Consider the following 12,316-nt stretch of genomic DNA (forward strand, 5'->3'; position numbering starts at 1 on the left):
CTTCAAATGAGAGAGTTATGGAAGTTTTAATTTTGGGTGACGTTTCACACACTCTTTTTAAAATGGACCAAAACTCTCTCCGCCCACCGAATTTTTAAATGAGATTTTTTTACTTGAAAGAGAATTTGAAGACATCTAATTGATAGAAATTTCTCCACTTTTCGACTTAAAATGAGTGAGTTGTGGACGTTTTAATTTTGGGTGACGTTTCACACACTCATTATAAAATGGTCCAAAACTCGCTCGCCCTACCGAATTTTTAAATGGGATTTTTTTCGTTGAAAGAGAATTTGAAGTCCACTAATTTGTTAGAAATTTCACCACATTTGGACTTGAAAAGAGAGACTTATGGTGGTTTTAATTTTGGGTGACGTTTCGCACACTCTTTTTAAGACGGACAACAACTCTCTCACCCCAACGATTTTTAAAACAAGATTTTTTTCCACGTAAAGAGAATATGAAGATTGGTAGAAATTTCACCACTTTTGAACTTAAGGTGAGAGAGTTGCAGAGGTTTTAATTTTGGATGACGTTTCGCACACTCTTTATAAAACGGACTACAACTCTCTCATCCCAACAAATTTTGAATTGAGATTTCTTTCCCAAGAAAAAGAAGCTTAGGACCTCCGATTGGTAGATATTTCACAACTTTTTGACTTAAAATGAGAGGGTTATGGAAGTTTTAATTTTGGGTGACGTTTCACACACTCTTTATAAAATGGACCAAAACTCTCTCATCCCACCGAATTTTTAAATGAGATTTTTTCCGTTAAAGGAGAATTTGAAGACCTTCAATTGGTAGAAATCTCAAACTTTTGGACCTTAAATGAGAGAGTTATGGAGGTTTTAATTTTGGGTGACGTTTCGCCCACTCTTTACAAAATGGACCAAAACGCTCTCACCCCACCTAATGTTAAATGAAATTTTTTCCGTTGAAAGAAAATTTGATGAAGACCTCCAATTGGTAGAAATCTCACCACTTTCGCACTTAATATGAGGGAGTTATTGAGGTTTTAATTTGGGTGACGTTTAACACACTCTTTATGAAATGGACTACATCTCTCTCACCCCATCAAATTTTGAAACGAGATTTCTTTCCCATGAAAGAGAATTAGAAGACCTCCGATTGGTAGAAATTTCACCACTTTTGGACTTAAAGTGAGAGAGTTATGAGGTTTTAATTTTAAGTGACGTTTCGCACACTCTTTATAAGACGGACAACAACTCTCTCACCCCAACGATTTTTAAAACAAGATTTCTTTCCCCGGAAAGAGAATTTGAAGACTGGTAGAAATTTCACCCCTTTTGAACTTAAAGTCAGAGAGTTGCAGAGGTTTTAATTTTGGATGACGTTTTGCACACTCTTTATAAAACGGACTACAACTCTCTCATTCCAACAAATTTTGAAATGAGATTTCTTTCCCAAGAAAAAGAATCTTAGGACCTCCGATTGGTAGAAATTTCCCCACTTTTGGGCTTAAAGTGAGAGAGTTATAGAGGTTTTAATTTTGGGTGACGTTTCGCACACTGTTTCTAAAACGGACAACAACTCTCTCACCCCAACGATTTTTAAAAGAAGATTTCTTTTTCCGGAAAGAGAATTTGAAGATTGGTAGAAATTTCACCCCTTTTGAACTTAAAGTCAGAGAGTTACAGAGGTTTTAATTTTGGATGACGTTTCGCACACTCTTTATAAAACGGACTACAACTCTCTCATCCCAACAAATTTTGAAATGAGATTTCTTTCCCAAGAAAAAGAATCTTAGGACCTCCGATTGGTAGAAATTTCCTCACTTTTTGACTTAAAATGAGAGAGTTATGGAGGTTTTAATTTTGGGTGACGTTTAACACACTCTTTATGAAACGGACTATAACTCTGTCACCCCAACGAATTTTGAAACGAGATTTCTTTCCCATGAAAGAGAATTAGAAGACCTCCGATTGGTAGAAATTTCACCACTTTTGGACTTAAAGTGAGAGAGTTATAGAGGTTTTAATTTTGGGTGACGTTTCGCATACTCTTTGAAAAACGGACAACAACTCTCTCACCCCAATGATTTTTAAAACAAGATTTCTTTTCCCGGAAAGAGAATTTGAAGATTGGTAGAAATTTTACCACTTTTGAACTTAAAGTCAGAGAGTTACACAGGTTTTAATTTTGGATGACGTCTCGCAGACTCTTTATAAAACGGACTACAACTCTCTCATCCCAACAAAATTTGAAATGAGATTCCTTTCCGAAGAAAAAGAATCTTAGGACATCTGATTGGTAGAAATTTCACAACTTTTTGACTTCAAATGAGAGAGTTATGGAAGTTTTAATTTTGGGTGACGTTTCACACACTCTTTTTAAAATGGACCAAAACTCTCTCCGCCCACCGAATTTTTAAATGAGATTTTTTTACTTGAAAGAGAATTTGAAGACATCTAATTGATAGAAATTTCTCCACTTTTCGACTTAAAATGAGTGAGTTGTGGACGTTTTAATTTTGGGTGACGTTTCACACACTCATTATAAAATGGTCCAAAACTCGCTCGCCCTACCGAATTTTTAAATGGGATTTTTTTCGTTGAAAGAGAATTTGAAGTCCACTAATTTGTTAGAAATTTCACCACATTTGGACTTGAAAAGAGAGACTTATGGTGGTTTTAATTTTGGGTGACGTTTCGCACACTCTTTTTAAGACGGACAACAACTCTCTCACCCCAACGATTTTTAAAACAAGATTTTTTTCCACGTAAAGAGAATATGAAGATTGGTAGAAATTTCACCACTTTTGAACTTAAGGTGAGAGAGTTGCAGAGGTTTTAATTTTGGATGACGTTTCGCACACTCTTTATAAAACGGACTACAACTCTCTCATCCCAACAAATTTTGAATTGAGATTTCTTTCCCAAGAAAAAGAAGCTTAGGACCTCCGATTGGTAGATATTTCACAACTTTTTGACTTAAAATGAGAGGGTTATGGAAGTTTTAATTTTGGGTGACGTTTCACACACTCTTTATAAAATGGACCAAAACTCTCTCATCCCACCGAATTTTTAAATGAGATTTTTTCCGTTAAAGGAGAATTTGAAGACCTTCAATTGGTAGAAATCTCAAACTTTTGGACCTTAAATGAGAGAGTTATGGAGGTTTTAATTTTGGGTGACGTTTCGCCCACTCTTTACAAAATGGACCAAAACGCTCTCACCCCACCTAATGTTAAATGAAATTTTTTCCGTTGAAAGAAAATTTGATGAAGACCTCCAATTGGTAGAAATCTCACCACTTTCGCACTTAATATGAGGGAGTTATTGAGGTTTTAATTTGGGTGACGTTTAACACACTCTTTATGAAATGGACTACATCTCTCTCACCCCATCAAATTTTGAAACGAGATTTCTTTCCCATGAAAGAGAATTAGAAGACCTCCGATTGGTAGAAATTTCACCACTTTTGGACTTAAAGTGAGAGAGTTATGAGGTTTTAATTTTAAGTGACGTTTCGCACACTCTTTATAAGACGGACAACAACTCTCTCACCCCAACGATTTTTAAAACAAGATTTCTTTCCCCGGAAAGAGAATTTGAAGACTGGTAGAAATTTCACCCCTTTTGAACTTAAAGTCAGAGAGTTGCAGAGGTTTTAATTTTGGATGACGTTTTGCACACTCTTTATAAAACGGACTACAACTCTCTCATTCCAACAAATTTTGAAATGAGATTTCTTTCCCAAGAAAAAGAATCTTAGGACCTCCGATTGGTAGAAATTTCCTCACTTTTTGACTTAAAATGAGAGAGTTATTGAGGTTTTAATTTTGGGTGACGTTTAACACACTCTTTATGAAACGGACTATAACTCTGTCACCCCAACGAATTTTGAAACGAGATTTCTTTCCCATGAAAGAGAATTAGAAGACCTCCGATTGGTAGAAATTTCACCACTTTTGGACTTAAAGTGAGAGAGTTATAGAGGTTTTAATTTTGGGTGACGTTTCACACACTGTTTCTAAAACGGATAACAACTCTCTCACCCCAACGATTTTTAAAAGAAGATTTCTTTTTCCGGAAAGAGAATTTGAAGATTGGTAGAAATTTCACCCCTTTTGAACTTAAAGTCAGAGAGTTACAGAGGTTTTAATTTTGGATGACGTTTCGTACACTCTTTATAAAACGGACTACAACTCTCTTATCCCAACAAATTTTGAAATGAGATTTCTTTCCTAAGAAAAAGAATCTTAGGACCTCTGATTGGTAGAAATTTCCTCACTTTTTGACTTAAAATGAGAGAGTTATGGAGGTTTTAATTTTGGGTGACGTTTAACACACTCTTTATGAAACGGACTATAACTCTGTCACCCCAACGAATTTTGAAACGAGATTTCTTTCCCATGAAAGAGAATTAGAAGACCTCCGATTGGTAGAAATTTCACCACTTTTGGACTTAAAGTGAGAGAGTTATGAGGTTTTAATTTTGAGTGACGTTTCACACACTCTTTATAAGACGGACAACAACTCTCTCACCCCAACGATTTTTAAAACAAGATTTCTTTCCCTGGAAAGAGAATTTGAAGACTGGTAGAAATTTCACCCCTTTTGACCTTAAAGAGTTGCAGAGGTTTTAATTTTGGATGACGTTTTGCACACTCTTTATAAAACGGACTACAACTCTCTCATTCCAACAAATTTGAAATGAGATTTCTTTCCCAAGAAAAAGAATCTTAGGACCTCCGATTGGTAGAAATTTCCCCACTTTTGGGCTTAAAGTGAGAGAGTTATAGAGGTTTTAATTTTGGGTGACGTTTCGCACACTGTTTCTAAAACGGACAACAACTCTCTCACCCCAACGATTTTTAAAAGAAGATTTCTTTTTCCGGAAAGGGAATTTGAAGATTGGTAGAAATTTCATCCATTTTGAACTTAAAGTCAGAGAGTTACAGAGGTTTTAATTTTGGATGACGTTTCGCACACTCTTTATAAAACGGACTACAACTCTCTCATCCCAACAAATTTTGAAATGAGATTTCTTTCCCAAGAAAAAGAATCTTAGGACCTCCGATTGGTAGAAATTTCCTCACTTTTTGACTTAAAATGAGACAGTTATGGAGGTTTTAATTTTGGGTGACGTTTAACACACTCTTTATGAAACGGACTATAACTCTGTCACCCCAACGAATTTTGAAACGAGATTTCCTTCCCATGAAAGAGAATTAGAAGACCTCCGATTGGTAGAAATTTCACCACTTTTGGACTTAAAGTGAGAGATTTATGAGGTTTTAATTTTGAGTGACGTTTCGCACACTCTTTATAAGACGGACAACAACTCTCTCACCCCAACGATTTTTAAAACAAGATTTCTTTCCCCGGAAAGAGAATTTGAAGACTGGTAGAAATTTCACCCCTTTTGAACTTAAAGTCAGAGAGTTGCAGAGGTTTTAATTTTGGATGACGTTTTGCACACTCTTTATAAAACGGACTACAACTCTCTCATTCCAACAAATTTTGAAATGAGATTTCTTTCCCAAGAAAAAGAATCTTAGGACCTCGGATTGGTAGAAATTTCCCCACTTTTGGGCTTAAAGTGAGAGAGTTATAGAGGTTTTAATTTTGGGTGACGTTTCACACACTGTTTCTAAAACGGAAAACAACTCTCTCACCCCAACGATTTTTAAAAGAAGATTTCTTTTTCCGGAAATAGAATTTGAAGATTGGTAGAAATTTCACCCCTTTTGAACTTAAAGTCAGAGAGTTACAGATGTTTTAATTTTGGATGACGTTTCCCACACTCTTTATAAAACGGACTACAACTCTCTCATCCCAACAAATTTTGAAATGAGATTTCTTTCCCAAGAAAAAGAATCTTAGGACCTCCGATTGGTAGAAATTTCCTCACTTTTTGACTTAAAATGAGAGAGTTATGGAGGTTTTAATTATGGGTGACGTTTAACACACTCTTTATGAAACAGACTATAACTTTGTCACCCCAACGAATTTTGAAACGAGATTTCTTTCCCAAGAAAGAGAATTCGAAGACCTCCGATTGGTAGAAATTTCACCACTTTTGGACTTAAAGTGAGATAGTTATAGAGGTTTTAATTTTGGGTGACGTTTCGCATACTCTTTGAAAAACGGACAACAACTCTCTCACCCCAATGATTTTTAAAACAAGATTTCTTTTCCCGGAAAGAGAATTTGAAGATTGGTAGAAATTTGACCACTTTTGAACTTAAAGTCAGAGAGTTACACAGGTTTTAATTTTGGATGACGTCTCGCACACTCTTTATAAAACGGACTACAACTCTCTCATCCCAACAAATTTTGAAATGAGATTTCTTTCCTAAGAAAAAGAATCTTAGGACCTCCGATTGATAGAAATTTCCTCACTTTTTGACTTAAAATGAGAGAGTTATGGAGGTTTTAATTTTGGGTGACGTTTAACACACTCTTTATGAAACGGACTATAACTCTGTCACCCCAACGAATTTTGAAACGAGATTTCTTTCCCATGAAAGAGAATTAGAAGACCTCCGATTGGTAGAAATTTCACCACTTTTGGACTTAAAGTGAGAGAGTTATGAGGTTTTAATTTTGAGTGACGTTTCGCACACTCTTTATAAGATGGACAACAACTCTCTCACCCCAACGATTTTTAAAACAAGATTTCTTTCCCCGGAAAGAGAATTTGAAGACTGGTAGAAATTTCACCCCTTTTGAACTTAAAGAGTTGCAGAGGTTTTAATTTTGGTTGACGTTTTGCACACTCTTTATAAAACGGACTACAACTCTCTCATTCCAACAAATTTTGAATTGAGATTTCTTTCCCAAGAAAAAGAAGCTTAGGACCTCCGATTGGTAGATATTTCACAACTTTTTGACTTAAAATGAGAGGGTTATGGAAGTTTTAATTTTGGGTGACGTTTCACACACTCTTTATAAAATGGACCAAAACTCTCTCATCCCACCGAATTTTTAAATGAGATTTTTTCCGTTAAAGGAGAATTTGAAGACCTTCAATTGGTACAAATCTCAAACTTTTGGACCTTAAATGAGAGAGTTATGGAGGTTTTAATTTTGGGTGACGTTTCGCCCACTCTTTACAAAATGGACCAAAACGCTCTCACCCCACCTAATGTTAAATGAAATTTTTTCCGTTGAAAGAAAATTTGATGAAGACCTCCAATTGGTAGAAATCTCACCACTTTCGCACTTAATATGGGGGAGTTATTGAGGTTTTAATTTGGGTGACGTTTAACACACTCTTTATGAAATGGACTACATCTCTCTCACCCCATCAAATTTTGAAACGAGATTTCTTTCCCATGAAAGAGAATTAGAAGACCTCCGATTGGTAGAAATTTCACCACTTTTGGACTTAAAGTGAGAGAGTTATGAGGTTTTAATTTTGAGTGACGTTTCGCACACTCTTTATAAGACGGACAACAACTCTCTCACCCCAACGATTTTTAAAACAAGATTTCTTTCCCCGGAAAGAGAATTTGAAGGCTGGTAGAAATTTCACCCCTTTTGAACTTAAAGTCAGAGAGTTGCAGAGGTTTTAATTTTGGATGACGTTTTGCACACTCTTTATAAAACGGACTACAACTCTCTCATTCCAACAAATTTTGAAATGAGATTTCTTTCCCAAGAAAAAGAATCTTAGGACCTCCGATTGGTAGAAATTTCCCCACTTTTGGGCTTAAAGTGAGAGAGTTATAGAGGTTTTAATTTTGGGTGACGTTTCGCACACTGTTTCTAAAACGGACAACAACTCTCTCACCCCAACGATTTTTAAAAGAAGATTTCTTTTTCCGGAAAGAGAATTTGAAGATTGGTAGAAATTTCACCCCTTTTGAACTTAAAGTCAGAGAGTTACAGAGGTTTTAATTTTGGATGACGTTTCGCACACTCTTTATAAAACGGACTACAACTCTCTCATCCCAACAAATTTTGAAATGAGATTTCTTTCCCAAGAAAAAGAATCTTAGGACCTCCGATTGGTAGAAATTTCCTCACTTTTTGACTTAAAATGAGAGAGTTATGGAGGTTTTAATTTTGGGTGACGTTTAACACACTCTTTATGAAACGGACTATAACTCTGTCACCCCAACGAATTTTGAAACGAGATTTCTTTCCCATGAAAGAGAATTAGAAGACCTCCGATTGGTAGAAATTTCACCACTTTTGGACTTAAAGTGAGAGAGTTATAGAGGTTTTAATATTGGGTGACGTTTCGCATACTCTTTGAAAAACGGACAACAACTCTCTCACCCCAATGATTTTTAAAACAAGATTTCTTTTCCCGGAAAGAGAATTTGAAGATTGGTAGAAATTTTACCACTTTTGAACTTAAAGTCAGAGAGTTACACAGGTTTTAATTTTGGATGACGTCTCGCAGACTCTTTATAAAACGGACTACAACTCTCTCATCCCAACAAAATTTGAAATGAGATTCCTTTCCGAAGAAAAAGAATCTTAGGACATCTGATTGGTAGAAATTTCACAACTTTTTGACTTCAAATGAGAGAGTTATGGAAGTTTTAATTTTGGGTGACGTTTCACACACTCTTTTTAAAATGGACCAAAACTCTCTCCGCCCACCGAATTTTTAAATGAGATTTTTTTACTTGAAAGAGAATTTGAAGACATCTAATTGATAGAAATTTCTCCACTTTTCGACTTAAAATGAGTGAGTTGTGGACGTTTTAATTTTGGGTGACGTTTCACACACTCATTATAAAATGGTCCAAAACTCGCTCGCCCTACCGAATTTTTAAATGGGATTTTTTTCGTTGAAAGAGAATTTGAAGTCCACTAATTTGTTAGAAATTTCACCACATTTGGACTTGAAAAGAGAGACTTATGGTGGTTTTAATTTTGGGTGACGTTTCGCACACTCTTTTTAAGACGGACAACAACTCTCTCACCCCAACGATTTTTAAAACAAGATTTTTTTCCACGTAAAGAGAATATGAAGATTGGTAGAAATTTCACCACTTTTGAACTTAAGGTGAGAGAGTTGCAGAGGTTTTAATTTTGGATGACGTTTCGCACACTCTTTATAAAACGGACTACAACTCTCTCATCCCAACAAATTTTGAATTGAGATTTCTTTCCCAAGAAAAAGAAGCTTAGGACCTCCGATTGGTAGATATTTCACAACTTTTTGACTTAAAATGAGAGGGTTATGGAAGTTTTAATTTTGGGTGACGTTTCACACACTCTTTATAAAATGGACCAAAACTCTCTCATCCCACCGAATTTTTAAATGAGATTTTTTCCGTTAAAGGAGAATTTGAAGACCTTCAATTGGTAGAAATCTCAAACTTTTGGACCTTAAATGAGAGAGTTATGGAGGTTTTAATTTTGGGTGACGTTTCGCCCACTCTTTACAAAATGGACCAAAACGCTCTCACCCCACCTAATGTTAAATGAAATTTTTTCCGTTGAAAGAAAATTTGATGAAGACCTCCAATTGGTAGAAATCTCACCACTTTCGCACTTAATATGAGGGAGTTATTGAGGTTTTAATTTGGGTGACGTTTAACACACTCTTTATGAAATGGACTACATCTCTCTCACCCCATCAAATTTTGAAACGAGATTTCTTTCCCATGAAAGAGAATTAGAAGACCTCCGATAGGTAGAAATTTCACCACTTTTGGACTTAAAGTGAGAGAGTTATGAGGTTTTAATTTTAAGTGACGTTTCGCACACTCTTTATAAGACGGACAACAACTCTCTCACCCCAACGATTTTTAAAACAAGATTTCTTTCCCCGGAAAGAGAATTTGAAGACTGGTAGAAATTTCACCCCTTTTGAACTTAAAGTCAGAGAGTTGCAGAGGTTTTAATTTTGGATGACGTTTTGCACACTCTTTATAAAACGGACTACAACTCTCTCATTCCAACAAATTTTGAAATGAGATTTCTTTCCCAAGAAAAAGAATCTTAGGACCTCCGATTGGTAGAAATTTCCCCACTTTTGGGCTTAAAGTGAGAGAGTTATAGAGGTTTTAATTTTGGGTGACGTTTCGCACACTGTTTCTAAAACGGAAAACAACTCTCTCACCCCAACGATTTTTAAAAGAAGATTTCTTTTTCCGGAAAGAGAATTTGAAGATTGGTAGAAATTTCACCCCTTTTGAACTTAAAGTCAGAGAGTTACAGAGGTTTTAATTTTGGATGACGTTTCCCACACTCTTTATAAAACGGACTACAACTCTCTCATCCCAACAAATTTTGAAATGAGATTTCTTTCCCAAGAAAAAGAATCTTAGGACCTCCGATTGGTAGAAATTTCCTCACTTTTTGACTTAAAATGAGACAGTTATGGAGGTTTTAATTTTGGGTGACGTTTAACACACTCTTTATGAAACGGACTATAACTCTGTCACCCCAACGAATTTTGAAACGAGATTTCTTTCCCATGAAAGAGAATTAGAAGACCTCCGATTGGTAGAAATTTCACCACTTTTGGACTTAAAGTGAGAGATTTATGAGGTTTTAATTTTGAGTGACGTTTCGCACACTCTTTATAAGACGGACAACAACTCTCTCACCCCAACGATTTTTAAAACAAGATTTCTTTCCCCGGAAAGAGAATTTGAAGACTGGTAGAAATTTCACCCCTTTTGAACTTAAAGTCAGAGAGTTGCAGAGGTTTTAATTTTGGATGACGTTTTGCACACTCTTTATAAAACGGACTACAACTCTCTCATTCCAACAAATTTTGAAATGAGATTTCTTTCCCAAGAAAAAGAATCTTAGGACCTCCGATTGGTAAAAATTTCCCCACTTTTGGGCTTAAAGTGAGAGAGTTATAGAGGTTTTAATTTTGGGTGACGTTTCACACACTGTTTCTAAAACGGAAAACAACTCTCTCACCCCAACGATTTTTAAAAGAAGATTTCTTTTTCCGGAAAGAGAATTTGAAGATTGGTAGAAATTTCACCCCTTTTGAACTTAAAGTCAGAGAGTTACAGAGGTTTTAATTTTGGATGACGTTTCCCACACTCTTTATAAAACGGACTACAACTCTCTCATCCCAACAAATTTTGAAATGAGATTTCTTTCCCAAGAAAAAGAATCTTAGGACCTCCGATTGGTAGAAATTTCCTCACTTTTTGACTTAAAATGAGAGAGTTATTGAGGTTTTAATTTTGGGTGACGTTTAACACACTCTTTATGAAACGGACTATAACTCTGTCACCCCAACGAATTTTGAAACGAGATTTCTTTCCCATGAAAGAGAATTAGAAGACCTCCGATTGGTAGAAATTTCACCACTTTTGGACTTAAAGTGAGAGAGTTATAGAGGTTTTAATTTTGGGTGACGTTTCACACACTGTTTCTAAAACGGATAACAACTCTCTCACCCCAACGATTTTTAAAAGAAGATTTCTTTTTCCGGAAAGAGAATTTGAAGATTGGTAGAAATTTCACCCCTTTTGAACTTAAAGTCAGAGAGTTACAGAGGTTTTAATTTTGGATGACGTTTCGTACACTCTTTATAAAACGGACTACAACTCTCTTATCCCAACAAATTTTGAAATGAGATTTCTTTCCTAAGAAAAAGAATCTTAGGACCTCCGATTGGTAGAAATTTCCTCACTTTTTGACTTAAAATGAGAGAGTTATGGAGGTTTTAATTTTGGGTGACGTTTAACACACTCTTTATGAAACGGACTATAACTCTGTCACCCCAACGAATTTTGAAACGAGATTTCTTTCCCATGAAAGAGAATTAGAAGACCTCCGATTGGTAGAAATTTCACCACTTTTGGACATAAAGTGAGAGAGTTATGAGGTTTTAATTTTGAGTGACGTTTCGCACACTCTTTATAAGACGGACAACAACTCTCTCACCCCAACGATTTTTAAAACAAGATTTCTTTCCCTGGAAAGAGAATTTGAAGACTGGTAGAAATTTCACCCCTTTTGAACTTAAAGAGTTGCAGAGGTTTTAATTTTGGATGACGTTTTGCACACTCTTTATAAAACGGACTACAACTCTCTCATTCCAACAAATTTTGAAATGAGATTTCTTTCCCAAGAAAAAGAATCTTAGGACCTCCGATTGGTAGAAATTTCCTCACTTTTTGACTTAAAATGAGAGAGTTATTGAGGTTTTAATTTTGGGTGACGTTTAACACACTCTTTATGAAACGGACTATAACTCTGTCACCCCAACGAATTTTGAAACGAGATTTCTTTCCCATGAAAGAGAATTAGAAGACCTCCGATTGGTAGAAATTTCACCACTTTTGGACTTAAAGTGAGAGAGTTATAGAGGTTTTAATTTTGGGTGACGTTTCACACACTGTTTCTAAAACGG

The sequence above is a fragment of the Tasmannia lanceolata genome, unplaced genomic scaffold (genome assembly GCF_043159265.1).
Source record: "Tasmannia lanceolata isolate RefF3 unplaced genomic scaffold, GAP_Taslan_0.1 ptg000021l, whole genome shotgun sequence".
Taxonomy (NCBI): Eukaryota; Viridiplantae; Streptophyta; class Magnoliopsida; order Canellales; family Winteraceae; genus Tasmannia; species Tasmannia lanceolata.